The 15,191-nt window shown below is 45.9% G+C and overlaps 1 protein-coding gene across 2 annotated transcripts in view; it reads left to right on the plus strand.

Moving 5' to 3' along the window:
- The window catches only part of ccdc141 (coiled-coil domain containing 141), a 123,567-nt gene that overhangs the window by 52,055 nt on the left and 56,321 nt on the right, over nucleotides 1–15,191 (plus strand). The window lies entirely within an intron of this gene.

A 15,191-nucleotide genomic window follows, 5' to 3' on the forward strand; every position in this document is an offset into this window, starting at 1 on the left:
TTGTTCTTTATGCTGAATTGGGGAGGCGGGGACAGCGGACACTGCGGGCCCCGCCCCCAGTGCTATTTAAGCCCCTGTATTGGCTGCTTTGGCGCTGCGCTCCTCTCCTGTTCTTCGGTTTTTTGATGTTTGCCATCACTCAAGTGGATTTCATGGCTTTTTGCCTTTTGGTTGTTGGGTTTCTTATTTTATGATCACTGATTACGCCTCTCTTGTTATTCCTGGTCCTTTACTTGTGATTTTGCCCTTTGCGGACCCCCATCAGAGGGTGAAAAATGAGAAATTTCAATTATAACTGAGAATGTTTCGACTGTAAACCTTCACTTGAAGCACTCATGTCAATATTTCAGGGATCTGGCGTAGCTCTTCTGGTTTATTCTGCAAATCCTCACACTACGTATGATCTCCCCAAGTCTGGGAGGCTTTTGCTAATTCAGACTTTTTCCCTTTTGTTTTGTCAATTAAAGCTGATAATATTTAAGGAGTTTGCTTTTCAGTCGTATTCTTTTTAAAATTGTTGCATTATTCTTTCTCTATAGAAGAGTAATTGCTCAGATTTTCAATGTAAATGCTGCTTTTGTTATGGCCAATCAGAGGCTTTTGACAATTCCTGCCTTCTTTTCTGGATAAGTTGAATTTAATGGCTGTTTGTTGGGTCTGTGTGTTCCGTATTATCGCGTGTTTAGGTGTTTAATTGTTGTTTTTGCTGTCTTTGTATTATTATTTTATGTCATTCACCTCGACTTTTCTTTATTATTGGTTAACTGTGCGCTGTCTTTGTGGGTGGAGCCCCAGGAGGCGGGGCCACTCTGACATCACCACTGCTGGGCCCTCCCTCTGACTATTATTTAAGTTGACTGAGAAGGTCCCAAAGCTGGTGGTTGTTTTGTCGTGAAGGACGGTCTTACTAAAGAGAAAATGGCACCTTGACTGCTCACCTTAGGCTCAGCCAGGACCCCAACACTCCCTTGCTGGCTTCAGCCTGAGCAGGCATCAGAACTGGCGAGCTGGTAAAACAACACTTCTAACAGAAACCCCACGAGAGGGAGGATAACCGTCAACCCCTGGCTTGTTAGCAGAACTGGGCACCAAGGGATCTTTATTTTAAAAAAAGGATGGAAGAGACCAACTCTCGGCAGGAGGATACCAAGATGGAGAACAGGAGCACAAGCACTCGTGTAAGTGCGGACCTTGAGGCTCTTCACATAAGCACGTTGTGTAATCTTTGCGGTCAATATCATCAGCAGGACCAGAGGTCACATTGGCCAGGGTGAAAGGTCATCTAAAAGTGATTTTAACAAACAAGTAGGGGAAAGCAGTGATGGAGGAATCCAGGGGTCTTAAAGAGCAACTCAGCAAAGACTTGCAGACATCTGGATGAGGGTGGGCTTGGAGATGTCAAGTAGACCTGGGCGGCTCAAGAGAGAGAGGGGTCTGTGCAGGAGAGAGCAATGTAGAGACCAGAAGACACGGGACAAATGTCACAACTAGGACATTTGGCGTGAAAACCAAACGTCAGAGTTGAAGAAACCGACGTCAGGGTCTTTAACCAAAAAACCCAAAGCTGTAGGCACCTCAGTGAGGAGAGTTTTAAGGGTTGTGTATCCGCAGCCTCGGATTGCGACTGGACTCCAGCCTTGTGATTTCTATTTCTCTTCAGTTTTCTTTGTACCTTTTCCGAGGCGTTTCCTAAAATGTTCACATTTAGTTTGCGGTTTGTAGCATTTTCTTCCAGAAAGGGTTAAGGCTCATTTATACTTCACGCTCAGAACACGGACGCGCACGCATCATGGCTGCTACAGTTGATGCCTTCTCTGAGCAGGTCCTCAAAAATTAATGAGACGTGTGCGCGAGTTGCAGTCCCAGCAAAAAGTCGGGGGACGCAGTGTGATAAAAGTTGGAATGTGACGTCAGAGTCTCTGGTTACTATCTACATGTGACAGAGAGCCGCTTTGAGGATCGATGTGCGTGCTTCTATGTTTAATGAATGGTTCGATGTGGTGAAGCAAAATGCCGACATACAAAGGCATTCGGGGTGCTTTTATATTCAAGCGTCGCATGTTCCCGATCGTAATGACACATGTGACAAGGATGAGACTTCAGACATTATTAAAGTTTGAGGCAGCCACCCGTATATTATATCCTGGCTGCAAAAGTTTGAAAAACGTTTCAACAGAGATGTTCACATGACTGAGTCCAAAATAGAACTGATGAGGTGGAGGTAAGATAGTGGCTTCAAAGGCCCAGAGAGGAAGTGATGTCATCAAAAGGGCCGGAAGTCATGTCATCAATGGCACCGGAACATGGTGGGGTTTCCTGGGAACGGTCTGCAAGGAGCTGAGAAAGACAGTCAGCACACCCTGCCACCCCGGTCTGATATGGGATTACCAATACTTAAGCCCTTTAGCTGCCACACGACACATTTTAAAAGTCTCACATTACATCTTTTGTGTCGTCTTTTTTTCTGGGGTTTCCTCCTGACCTGACAGCAAGCAGCGATAGATCAGAACACAGGACATGTCTGATATTCCAACTCTCTGCACATTTAGAATCCTTGGATTTATACTTGATATCACTTTCATGATGAAATACATTAAAGTACTGTATGTATGTTACATTTTACAGATAAGTCATTAATTTAATTTAAATACCGAATTTACTCGTGTACCATGCGCCCTCGTGCAAGATGCGCACCCTGATTTTTACAAAGAAAATCATGAAAAAAGTTTTGCCTTGTGTACGACGTGCGTTGTGATTGTATAGAAGGCGTTTAGAGAGAGAGTGCTGTCGAGCGCGAGTGGGCGAGCAAGCGAGCGAGAGAGAGAGTGCAAGTGGGCGAGCAAGCGAGTGAGGGTGCGAGTAAGCGAGTGCGAGTAAGTGAGTGGGCGAGTGAGCGCGAGTGAGAGTGAGAGAGAGTGCAAGAGTGAGCTAGAGAGAGCGAGTGGGCGAGCAAGCAAGCGAGAGAGAGAGTGCGAGTAAGCGAGTGGGCGAGCAAGCGAGCGAGAGAGAGAGTGCAAGTGGGCGAGCGAGCAAGCGAGAGAGAGAGTGCGAGTAAGCGAGTGGGCGAGCAAGCGAGCGAGAGAGTGCGAGTAAGTGAGTGGGCAAGCGAGCGAGTGAGCGAGAGAGAGAGAGAGAGAGAGAGTGCGAGTGGGCGAGCAAACAAAAAAAGCGCGAGTGGGCGAGCGAGCGAGAGAGAGTGCAAGTGGGCGAGTGATCCCAAGCAGAAGAAGTAAACATTACAGAATTACATTTCCTCGTGTTTGACGCACTCCTGATTTTCTTATGCTAATTTTCAGGAAACGATGTGCGTGTGGTGCATGCGTGAATATGGTAATGAATACTGTTTAAAACCCCTTATCATTCGGGGTCATTTTTGCTAAATCGCTTGTAATTCGACCTCCAAATTCGAATCATTGCTGTTATTGAACTATCTGGAGTATCAACACATGTGTGGTCTCTTTGTAAAGGTCACATTCTCTAGTTTCACCCTTAGTAGTCAGAATCACTGTAGGTGTGACTGATCAAAAGTTATGCACATTAGAACTCACAAAAAAAATGAATTTCTTTGTTCTCGCCTAAGTTTTTTTATGAAAATAAAGGAAAATAAAGCTGCAGTAGGTAGGTGGGGACAGAAACACACGATGTACCAACAGAATAACTTGTTGACTACTCACATTTCAAATTTGAAAAGAATACCAGTACAAATGACATTTTTACACCAGTTTTTATGTGGGCATGCCCAGGGGCTTTTTAGAGGGACCATTATCCACATTTTGGACCGTATGTTAAAAGTGTGATAACTTTTGAATGCTTCAACCCACAGATATCAATGAGGGCTCTACTGACAGCTTACACCTAAAGAAATCTATATCTACACACAGTGTCACTCTATTAGTTATGGAAATTCATGTTCCATAATAAAAACAATAAAAAATACACATTTCTATGTAAAAATAGTCAATACAAGTTATGGGCCAAAAATATATTTATATTTTTTATTTTTTACTTTTTTTTTTATAAAATGCACACAAACTATATACATTTCTTTTACAAACTGTTACAACACAGCTCAGCGTTTTTCCATGTGCCACTTGATGGCAGCAATCACTAGCAAGCAGAAAGCACAAGGAAGTGACACGTCGCTCTCTCCCATTACACGTCCCCTGTGCCGGTTGAATACTTTTGCAATGCGTACATGCATCTATTATTTAATCGAGCGTTTATTTACGTTTAAACTTCTACTTTTATTTATATTTAAACTGCGAAAAAACTTGGCGAAATCACAATAAACAACCATGCACCAACTCTGCAGACTGGCACCTTCATGCAGCTCCGATCGTTTTGTTTACAAGTTAGTATGGCAAGTTACATATCAAAATGCTCGGCTGCTCATTGGCTGTAAGTTTTGAGTGTCAGTCACAGTGTCCAATCAAACTGGTAGATTCTACCAGAGTTTGAAGCAGACGTCATCAGCTAAGCTTTCTGTGACACTGGTTGGCTATACGAGGTGCCAGTCAACCCCAGACCCGTCGTAATTGGCCAACTTAGGTGTCTTTCGAAAGCTAACACTTCCGTGTTTCATGCGGTAGCATGGTTATCGCCGACAGAAACAAATTACGTCTAATATGAGCAATATAAATGAAAAAAAATTACGTAGGTGGTCTCAAGTTATGAAACATTTTCTGGAGTTTTTGTCCCTTTGAGAATATATCGTGTGTTTTGGACCTAAATCGTTTTACTGGATTATATTCGCTGGAGCCTTACGGACACAATGGGATCAATACTGCTCGGAAATATTGATGTTTGACTTGCAGGGGGTCTTCAAAGGTAGGGACAGTCAACTCTTAAAAGTATGTACTTCTCTGTAAAAAAGGCTTTAGTGTCAGTGCTGTGGTTGTTGTGTGTCAAAATGGTTTATATCATCGGTAAGACGAGACTTTGAAGTTTCATTTGATGGGTAGGGTGTCGAGATGCATGGCAGATGGGCATGCACACATTACTGTAACGTTTTTAAAACGCTGTTATGTCCCGGGACCGGCACGTGTGCGCGTTAAGAGGTTGTGGTGGAGCGGTAGCACTGCATTCTCGCAGGGGAGTCACGTCGTTGGTATTCCCTGCCTGGAGCTGACCTGTTTTCCTGCTGGGGTTCCACACTGGGCTCCGGTTTCCTTCCAAAGACATGCAGGTTTGGTGACATTAAAATGACGCCAATGTGTGTGTGTGAGTGTCTGCTTGTATTCACCCTTCAATGAGCTGATGCCCCGTCCAGGGATTGTTTCTACCTCGTGCCCAATGCTTGCTGGAATGGGCACATCCCTGGATTGATGGATTTAATCATTAAACATCCTTTTCAGAGATATTGCGGTAAGGTGTCATCGGAACTTAATGGCTGTTCCAGGCAATTCACAGCACAGCGAAGGCGCACCTGCTGTCACCGTGATGATATCGCGCACTGCCACCTGATGGAATCTTCTAGATTTACGTAAAGTGCGTGCGCAAGTATAAACAGTAAAACGCTTGTGTAGCAGGAGCGTCCGCTGAAGCAGGCGTCGCGTCGCGTGAAGTATAAACCTAAAGCCTTAGGCGCCTTACTGTAAAGTTGTGTGTGTTTTAGCATCTCTCTGCGACTCCATTTTGTTTATTAAAGATTTATCTTTATATAAAAAAAAAAAGATTTAACAAAATAGAAAATGAAGCAAAAATAATCCATTGAGCAAAATTAAACATTAAAAAGGAATTGCTTAAAAAGGCAATCAACAGCAAACCAGTCCCAAGTACACAATCTGTAGGCCAAAAAACAGGCAAGAGAATCACAGATACCAGTAAATCTCAACTGGAACAGCACGACTCCCAGAACTCCTCAATCAACGAAAGGACCTCCTCCTCTGGAGTCTGGAGTGGTGATGTCAGGGTGGCCCCGCCTCCTGGGGCTCCACCCACACAGTGTAAACTTAGAGAGACCATACACAGTTAAACAGCCATAATCAAAATGGACAGAAGTAACATTAAAGAAATGAAAACACTGACGACAGCAGCAAACAGCACAGCACTAAGCGCGTCAACATTTTTTCAGTCCCGAGGCTATTCACATGGAATTCTCAACAGACATCAGGGTCAAGTGCAGAAATCCACAAACGACCGAGCTTCAATGTGCCTCTTCTTCAGTAATGCAGTCTCGCGGGGTGAGCGTTCACCGGGGCCGTGCCAGTGGAGTGCGCCCCCTGTTGTTCCCTCTGTAACAGTCCAAGTCTTTCTGGTGTTCATTTTGGGTGGTCCTCAGCTCTCAGGCTGCTCTTCTGACTATTCTTCTAGATTGTTCCCTGGTCAGAAATCCTGCGAGGAGCTCCTGTGTGTGGCAGGTTGATGGCGGCGTGATGTTCCTCCTACTTGAGGATGGTGGCCCCAGTGGTGCTTACTGGAAGATTCAGGAGTTTTGGAATACGTCTGTTGCCAGTTCCATTGATGTGGTTGTGAAGGTCCTGAGAGGGCCCATCGTGAGATGTTTCTTGTGTGACACCTTGGTAGCAACACACCATTTTATAGCCCCTCAGTCTGCACAAACCCTGCTGATATCAAAGTTGAATTGTTACTCGCCTTGGTGTGTACTGCTTGTCCTCTGTGTGAATTTCTCTGCGTCATTTCCACCTTTATTTATGGCCTTGTGACGGTGCGGGTCGACTCCTTGCTCTCTCGGTCGATAACGTAACCGGATGAGCTAAGCTGATGAGGACAAAAACAGACATAAAGCAAGGGGAATGTGCAAAGTGCTCAGTGCTTTGATTCGATAGATAGATAGATAGATAGATAGAAAGTTTATAAATTCCCATACTCCAGCAGCAGCATACTGATAAAGAACAATATTAAATTAAAGAACAATAAAAACGCAATGCAAGTTAAAAATGCAGGTATAACAGGCAATAAATAACTTTGTATACTGTTAGCGTTTACCCCACCAGGTGGAATTGAAGAGTCGCATAGTGTGGGGTCTCCTCAGTCTGTCAGTGGAGCAGGATGGTGACTGCAGTCTGTCACTGAAGCTGCTCCTCTGTCTGGAGATGATCCTGTTCAGTGGATTCTCCATGATTGACAGGAGTCTGCTCAGCGGCCGTCGCTCTGCCACAGATGTCAAACTGTCCAGCTCCGTGCCTACAATAGAGCCTGCCTTCCTCACCAGTTTGTCCTTCTTCTTCTTATGCTGCCTCCCCAGCACACCAGCGCGTAGAAGAGGGCACTCGCCACAACCATATGGTAGAACATCTTCAGCATCTTATTGCAGATGTTGAAGGACGCCAGCCTTCTAATGAAGTATAGTCGGCTCTGTCCTCTCTTACACAGATCATCAGTATTGGCAGTCCAGTCCAGTTTATCATCCAGCTGCACTCCCAGGTATTTATAGGTCTGCACCCTCTGCACAGTCACCTCTGATGATCACGGGGTCCATGAGGGGCCTGGTCCTCCTAAAATCCACCACCAGCTCTTTAGTTTTGCTGGTGTTCAGGTGTAGGTGGTTTGAGTTGCACCATTTAACAAAGTCCTTGATTAGGTTCCTATACTCCTCCTCCTGCCCACTCCTGATGCTGCCCACCATAGCAGTGTCGTCAGTGAACTTTTACACGTTGCAGGACTCCGAGTCGTATTGGAAGTCCGATGTATGTTGGCTGAACAGGACCGGAGAAAGTCCAGTCCCCTGCGGCGCTCCTGTGCTGCTGACCACAATGTCAGACCTGCAGTGCCCGAGACGCACATACTGAGGTCTGACTGTAAGATAGTCCACGATCCATGGCACCAGGTGTGAGTCTACTGCCATCTCATTAAAACCCAAACTGAACCAGAATGTTCTAACGGTGCAGCGCTCAATAATCCAATTCAAAAGAAAAGTGAAGTGGAGGTTAAAATCAAAATGAACGCCTCCATTAAAACGAGGTGCAAGCCACCTGTCAGGAAAGTTTCCTTTTTAAAACCCGCTGCCTTTGATCTCTTAACTGACGGCTCCTCTGCTTCTCCCGTGGCGGCCTCTCGCCCTAACAGCAGACGCAGCTTCTTCAGGTCTGGGGGTTCCTGTCGTCCCTTGGCTACGTTAAAGGCTCCCTCTCTGGATCTCGGCTTGGGTCCCTGACAGCCAGAGCACTTACTCTGGGGCTCTCGACCCCCCGCTGCCTTCCGTGGTCCAAACTCCCAGTCACTCGTGACCCATTTCAGCCACCGCTCCTCTTCGGGGCTCACTTCCCAGGCGCCTGCGAACCTTCCTCTTCCTCGAGCTGCACTCTTCAGCTCAATTACTCTCACATCGGCTCCGTCCGCCTCCTGCCTTCTTCTCTCGCTCCCTCCATCTTTTCTTCTTGTTTGCCTTTCTTGCTTTCTCTTCTTGCATTTCCTTTTAAACTGGCGACGTGGCTCAGCTCGTGCCGTCAATGAGGGTCACGGATGATCCTACACCTGTTGTGGAAATATCAGCCTTGACACAGACAGACACCGACTCACAATGGCCTTGACTCTTTCATTTTCTGCTTCTTTTGTACACACGGGGCACCACCACAGTTCTTTTTTTCTTTTCTTTTTCTTCTGTCACCCTCACTCCTCTCCCACAAGCTCTGTCCTCTGCCTCCCGACTCCGGCTCCCCGAATGGAGTGTGGCGGCCCCCATTTTTATGGCACACCTGGATGCACTCCAGGTGTGGCCGGTTCCTCCTCTTGGCAACACTTCCTGGTGTGGGCTCTGGGATTGTCCAGGCGCCCTTTGGCAGTGACCACGGACCCCAATAGGCCTGAGCTTCCAAGCTCCAAATCTGTGGCCCTGATGTAATCCAGGGGGGCTGCCCTGTTGCATCCCGAGGAAGATATTACCCCTCTCCCAGTCCTTCTCTTCTCCAGGCGTCCCGGTGAGGAAGGTTCCTAGTCATCTGCCACACTGCACACTAAGTGCAGGACCGTCCGCACCCGCATCGCAAACGGGAACCTCTCGCCATGTTGAAACACAAAGACACGACTGTGGCGATTGTTTGTTCAACTCTTTTAGGGCGGATGTTGACTTTTGACGACACGAGAGGTCGAGGGCTCATGTTGACAAAAGTCGACATCCAGAGGTAGAGGGTGATAATCAGCTGTAAAAAACGACAAAACTCGTTGTTACCTTAAAGGCAGGCCCTCTTTGCTTGGAGAAATGTTAGACTCGTTGACTCGGCATCTGATTCCTGCTTTATGAAACATAAACAAAGGCAAGATGGCATCGACATCTCACGAGGGAGCGAAGCGAGTGCAGAAAGCAAAATACTCAGCAGACGATGCTTTGCACTTTATCGCTGAGTCGGACTCTTAACTTTTCAGACTCAGATTTTGTTGAAAGTGATCAGGAGATCGAGCAAGAGAGTGAGGAACTGGCATCAGCCAATCGGACCCCAGCCAATGCTGTCCCAGGTGATCTCGTGCCAGCTGAGCGTCTTTGCACATCTGACGCACCTGTGTGCTGCCCTGGCATGCGTGAGGTTGCACTGAAAAATGGCTATTTAATGTTCAAGCAGGCAAACGGTGACAGCACTATGACTGCGGCAGATTTCTGAACGAAGCTGGTGGATGGCTTGCTGGCAGAGTATGTTTCAGTGCCTTTGGCAAAGCGAGGAAGGCCGTCACAAAGACTGAGCGCCAGCTTCCTGCAACATACGTGGACAAACAGTACAAGCCTGACTGTGTTGTGTGCAGCAACAGACCATTGAATAGGAGGCACCAGTGCAACATGGCAATGCGTGCGATTGGCTGCTTTGAACGTTATCATACTTTGCAGGATTTTGATGTGTAACACGTATGTGAAATCACACTGTATGCAGGCTGTGGCAGATGCCCGGGTCCCATGCCAAGCCGGGACGCCCCTTTGATGTGTATTCAGGGGGAGCAGCCCTGGACGGTGCAGTACCTTCCCCAGGATGCTGGATGGCCGCCCTCTTGGGATGGAGCGGTGCCTCAGTCTCTTGCAGGGCTTCATGGGAGATGGAGTTCTCCCACAGCCCTGTTGGGATTCTGGGGTGGCTTCCAGGGGGCTTAGCACAGGTCCCTGAGCCCAGCTGGACGAATCTTCAGCTCCACCCGGGAGTGCAACCGGAAACAGGTGATCAAGCACCTGGGCCATAAAAGGAGCCAGCAGCCAGCACTCGGCGGCCAGAGTCGGGTGGAGGAGGAGGACAAGGAGGTAGAAGTGGTGGTAGAAGCGAGGACTGGTTGGACTGGGACTGTGTTGTGGCTGGGGGGATTACGGGGAAGATGTGTCCTCCACCTGAAGAAAAATAAAACTTTCTTGGTTTTCATATGTGCAGCCGTGTCCAGTCTCTGTCGGGTCTGGCGCCATATAGCGCCTATTGTTACGAGGCTCATACAACAAACGAGATAGTGACATTTGTCAAAAATAAATGTTTTTTGTTGATCGATGTGTTAAACCATTGCTTTGTGTTCTTTTTAGAAAAAATATTCAGCCCTAAAAGAGTTTAAAATGCCAAACAGCTGCAGACTTCACTCTACCACAGGCCGTTAATGTTGTGAGTTCTTCATATCTGTGCATTTCCTGAGTTAATCCCAATGTCTGGTGAGAACTTCACGTGAACAGCCTCATTGGAAGTCCATTTACTGAAAAACAAAGAGACGCACGGCAGCCCCGTGCAGGCCGAAAGCCTGCTTCTAGAGTTTGGGGTGAGGCTGCCCAGGCCAGTAGGCCAAGTTGAGTTCTCCTCAGTGGTCTCTTCTGACTTTGCTGAGCGTTTTTGTGAACCAAACACTCGGGGGCTTCAGTATCTGGTTGACGATTAGGACGTCTGATTTGTTGGCTTTGACTATGCTAGGTTCATGCAAATGTTTCTCCTCCGAGTCCCTTGTGGCCCACCATCTATAATCACCTTGGCACAACCCTGAGAAAGGCGCTATATGAAAAGGGACTGCACTGTCCTGAGTTGGGTTTCCCAAGATTGGTGGGCTATATTTGAGGTGACATCTCTTGAGGTGACATCTCCTGACCCTGAGCAGGTCTACCCACCATAATAATAATAATAATAAAAAATAATAATACATTTTATTTATATAGCACCTTTCCCATGCTCAAGGCACTTAAAGAATATAAGAAAGAATGGCAGGGTATACAGTATATAGGATAGTGTAGCGCTGCCACATAAAGATAATGTGTTCTGCTGTCGATCGGTTGTTGGGGGGAATTGCTTCTGACAGAGATTACAGCGGTACCCGAGAGGTGGAACTTCCGGTTGGTTCGGGATTCATTAGCATAAAGCGCCGCCTTTGAAAAGGAGAAAGAAGGAAAAAGAGAGTGAACGAAGAACAACGGATAACAGATAAAGGCAGATCAGCTTTTGCTCTGGCCATGAGATAAGCCTAGGAGCTCCTATTAGTCCTATATGAAGGTGGATGGTCTTCGCCTGGGAATCGATCGTTCCGCTATTACCTACGGACGCGGGTGAGCTACCAAAACGGACTTACTATACTTTAATCATGGCGCAAGTCTGACTGTATGTCTTTTATGACGAAGAGGAGATTGGTAATATAGTCCCCTATTTTCAGGACTCCTCATCAACTCGCTGGCCGCTGGGAATATTACGGTGGACTATCTGCGGACTTATTTTGTTATCTCTGGAACGGGAATTGGGGGAATGAAAAACTGTTGATGTATAATAACTTGTATATGTGTGGTGCTGCAAATTAAGGGTTATTTAGTTTCGGGCAGGGGCGATCCATGTGTAAGGGATTATTTTTCTAGTTGTTGTTTATTTGATGAACTGCAAGTATAAATATGGTCTATGGTGGGCAGTGACCTATAAATGTATCGATATTAAGGGATTGCTTTATTAGAATAAAGGCGATACGGGAAATGTATTAAGGTGTGATATTAGCCTATCCTTTTATCATCTGCCTTTAGCTAGGTCAGAATAGTGGTAGCATTTCTCTCAGGCTAGTGCTCGAGACGAATTGTTACAATAGTACAAACCAAATAAATAGATAAAGAAGATTAAGACAGTGAATTCAGAGAAAGCCTAACAGACAACATAATTGATGGTCTGCACACACACACACACACACACACAGGTTACATGAGCATCTTGATAGAGAGGTAAACTGAGAGACGGGGAATGAAGTCAAGTAGAGCTAAAAGCTTTCCTGAACAGACGAGTTTGGAGTTTTTTTTAAAAAGAATTAATGGAGTCAGCTGACCTGATTCATTCATTCGGTAGGTCATTCCAGAGTCTGGGCGCTATACAGCTGAAGGCCTGCTGTCACCCATGGAGTGTAGATTAGTGTGGGGCACAACAAGATTACCAGAATCAGAGGACCTTAGTGGACGGGCAGGCACATAGTGATGGAGAAGGTCACTGATGTAGTTTGGCTGTAGGTTATTAGTAGGATTTTATATTCGATTCTGTAAGACATGGGGAGCCAGTGAAGACGGAGCAGGATGGGTGTGATGTGCTCGCTGCTGCTGGTTCGAGTGACGACTCTTAAAGCCGAGTTTTGAATAAGCTGGAGCTGTGATATAAGATTAGAAGGGGCACCTGCCAGCAGCGAGTTACAATAATCATGTGGGATGTGATAAAAGCATGGACAAGTTTCTCAGCATTAGAAAAGGAGAGGAAGGAGCGAACACGGGATATGTTACGGAGGTGAAAGTAAGAAAGTTTCTTAATGTGATTTATGTGGGCAGAATAAGAGAGGGAGGAATCAAAATGACACCAAGATTCTTTGCAGTAGAGGCAGGTCTGATGAGATCACCGCCAAGATGGACTGGGAAGGAGCTCATTTTATTAAGTTGCATTTTAGTCCCAATTTGCAGGAGTTCAGTTTTGTTGCAATTTAATTTTAAAGAGTTCTGCTCCATCCAGGTTTTAATTTCACTAAGGCAGGTTGTGAGCTGAGAAAGCTCTGATGAAGTTCCACTTTTAACATTGAAGTAGAGTTGAGTATCATCTGCATAAAAATGATAACCCAGTCCATAGCTATGACTAATATGGCCAAGGGGAAGCATATAAATACAGAAGAGCAGAGGGCCGAGGACAGAGCCCTGAGGAACTCCTTGTGTGACTGGCGCTGAGCTGGATCTGCTGTTGCCAAGACTAACAAACTCTTGCCTATCAGTCAGATAGGACTTGAACCACTGGAGGGCAGTGCCAGAGATACCCAGCATGTTCTCCATTCTGGACAGTAGAATGTCATGTCTGACAGTGTCAAATGCTGCACTGAGGTCTAACAGAATTAATATGCTGGTTTGTCCAGAGTCTGCTGCCATAAGCAAATCATTGGTTACCCGTAGCAGAGCAGTTTCACAGCTGTGCTGCCCTGAAACCAGACTGAAAGGGTTCCATCAAATTATTAGACGTTAAGTAATTGGTGAGCTGGGAAGCTACAACACGCTCAAGAGCTTTTGACAGGAAAGGTAAGTGGGAAATAGGCCGGAAATTGTGAAGATTGTCAGCATCAAGACCAGACTTTTTAACATTGGGGTTACAGAAGCGATTTTAAAAGTGAGCAGCACAGAGCCAGTGTCAAGGGATGAGTTTATTATTGTAGTAACAGTCGGGATTATGGCATGAAGGCTGGATTTAAGAAGTAGGGTGGGAATGGGGTCCAGTATACAAGTAGACAGCCTCATCTTACAAAGCAGGTGCCACTGGTGAGAACTTAGAGAAGGAGCTGGATGGAGTGGGAAGACAGGGAGAGATATAAACAGATGATGTACTTATGTTAGTTGAACTATTTAGATTTTGAATTTTGTTACGGAAAAAGTGGAGGAAATCCTCACAGACTTCAGTAGAAGAGGTAGTTGGGCCAGATGTGGGTTGAGTAGATTATTAACTACAGAGAACAAAACCCTTGGGTTATGGTGGCCACTTTCTATTATTCTGCCATAGTGGGTGTTCTTAGCAGCAGTTAGTGCTTCTCTGTAAGCTCTTTGGTGGTCAGAGAAAGCCTGGATGTGCCCGGTGAGTCCAGACTTACGTGACATTCTCTCAAGATGTCGGCCAGCTGCTTTCACAGATCACAATTCTGAGTTATACCAAGGAGCTGAACGTTTAAAGAAAACCTGCTTATGTTTTAAAGGAGCTGTTTTATCTAATGCTGAGTTATGGTGGTCAGCAAGGCTGTTTAGTGGTGACAGGATAGGTGAAGACAGTAAAAGATCAGAAATGGATCCAGAAAGGATAGAGGGACAGACATTTTTAAGGTTTCTGTAAGAGATTTGTCTTTTACAGGTAAGAGGAGGTAAAGGCAGTGAGTCAGAGAGTCCCAAATCAGTGCTGTAAATGTTGGCAACAGATAGTCCAGAAGTGCAGATCAGGTCCAGTATAAGACCACCAGAGTGGGGGGGAAATCAACAAGTTGTGTCGGGTCAAAACAGTCCAGTAAGGATAGGAATTCATTTCTCAGTTTAGATGTAGTAATGTCAATATGGATGTTGAAATCACCGAGAAGGATAATTCTCTGAGAGTAAGAGCTTAGGTGGGTTAAAAGTTCAATCAGATCAGATAAGAAGGATGCATTGTATTTTGGGGGACGATAAAGAACAATGAGTGAGACAGGACCTGATTCTGTTATTAGTTTAAGAGCCAGGCACTCAAAAGACAGTGGACAGTCAATTGGGATTCATTTTATATTTAAGTCTGCTCTGATAATTACCATCACCTCCTCCTCCTTTAAACAGCAGGGGGTCCTGTGGGGGGCTGGCTGGCTGTCTTAAGTTTCAGGCTTTGGACAGCTGCAGAGCCCCCTGTGGTCAGAGCATGTGGCCTGTCAGTCATGTGACACCCATGTGAGGAGCGTTTGGGCAACATGGCGAGGGGTCTTTGCCAAACACCAACACATCCATTGACTGCCAAGACATCATTTATGTTGCTAAAGGCTCGACCCACTGGTAGGCACCCTGATGCTTGTACCACTGAGAAAAGAGCTGGAGGACCCTCAGCTGGTGCCAGCCTAAGGAGGGGCGCTTTACATGAAAAAAGGATCTCATTCATATTTGGCTTGACTGTTAAACTGGTTGACACATCAGCTTATTTCATATATGGGACCCTCTCATGTATTCCTGCTGTGTTGGGGGGCAAAAAAAGGCTAGAAAAGGCGCTATATAAAAACAAAAAAAAGCGTTTTGATTTGGAAAAATGCGTGTTTTTAAATGACGGCCATTGTGAAGTGTGAAGGGTCAGGTCAGTTTA

The sequence above is a fragment of the Polypterus senegalus genome, chromosome 6 (genome assembly GCF_016835505.1).
Source record: "Polypterus senegalus isolate Bchr_013 chromosome 6, ASM1683550v1, whole genome shotgun sequence".
Lineage (NCBI taxonomy): Eukaryota > Metazoa > Chordata > Cladistia > Polypteriformes > Polypteridae > Polypterus > Polypterus senegalus.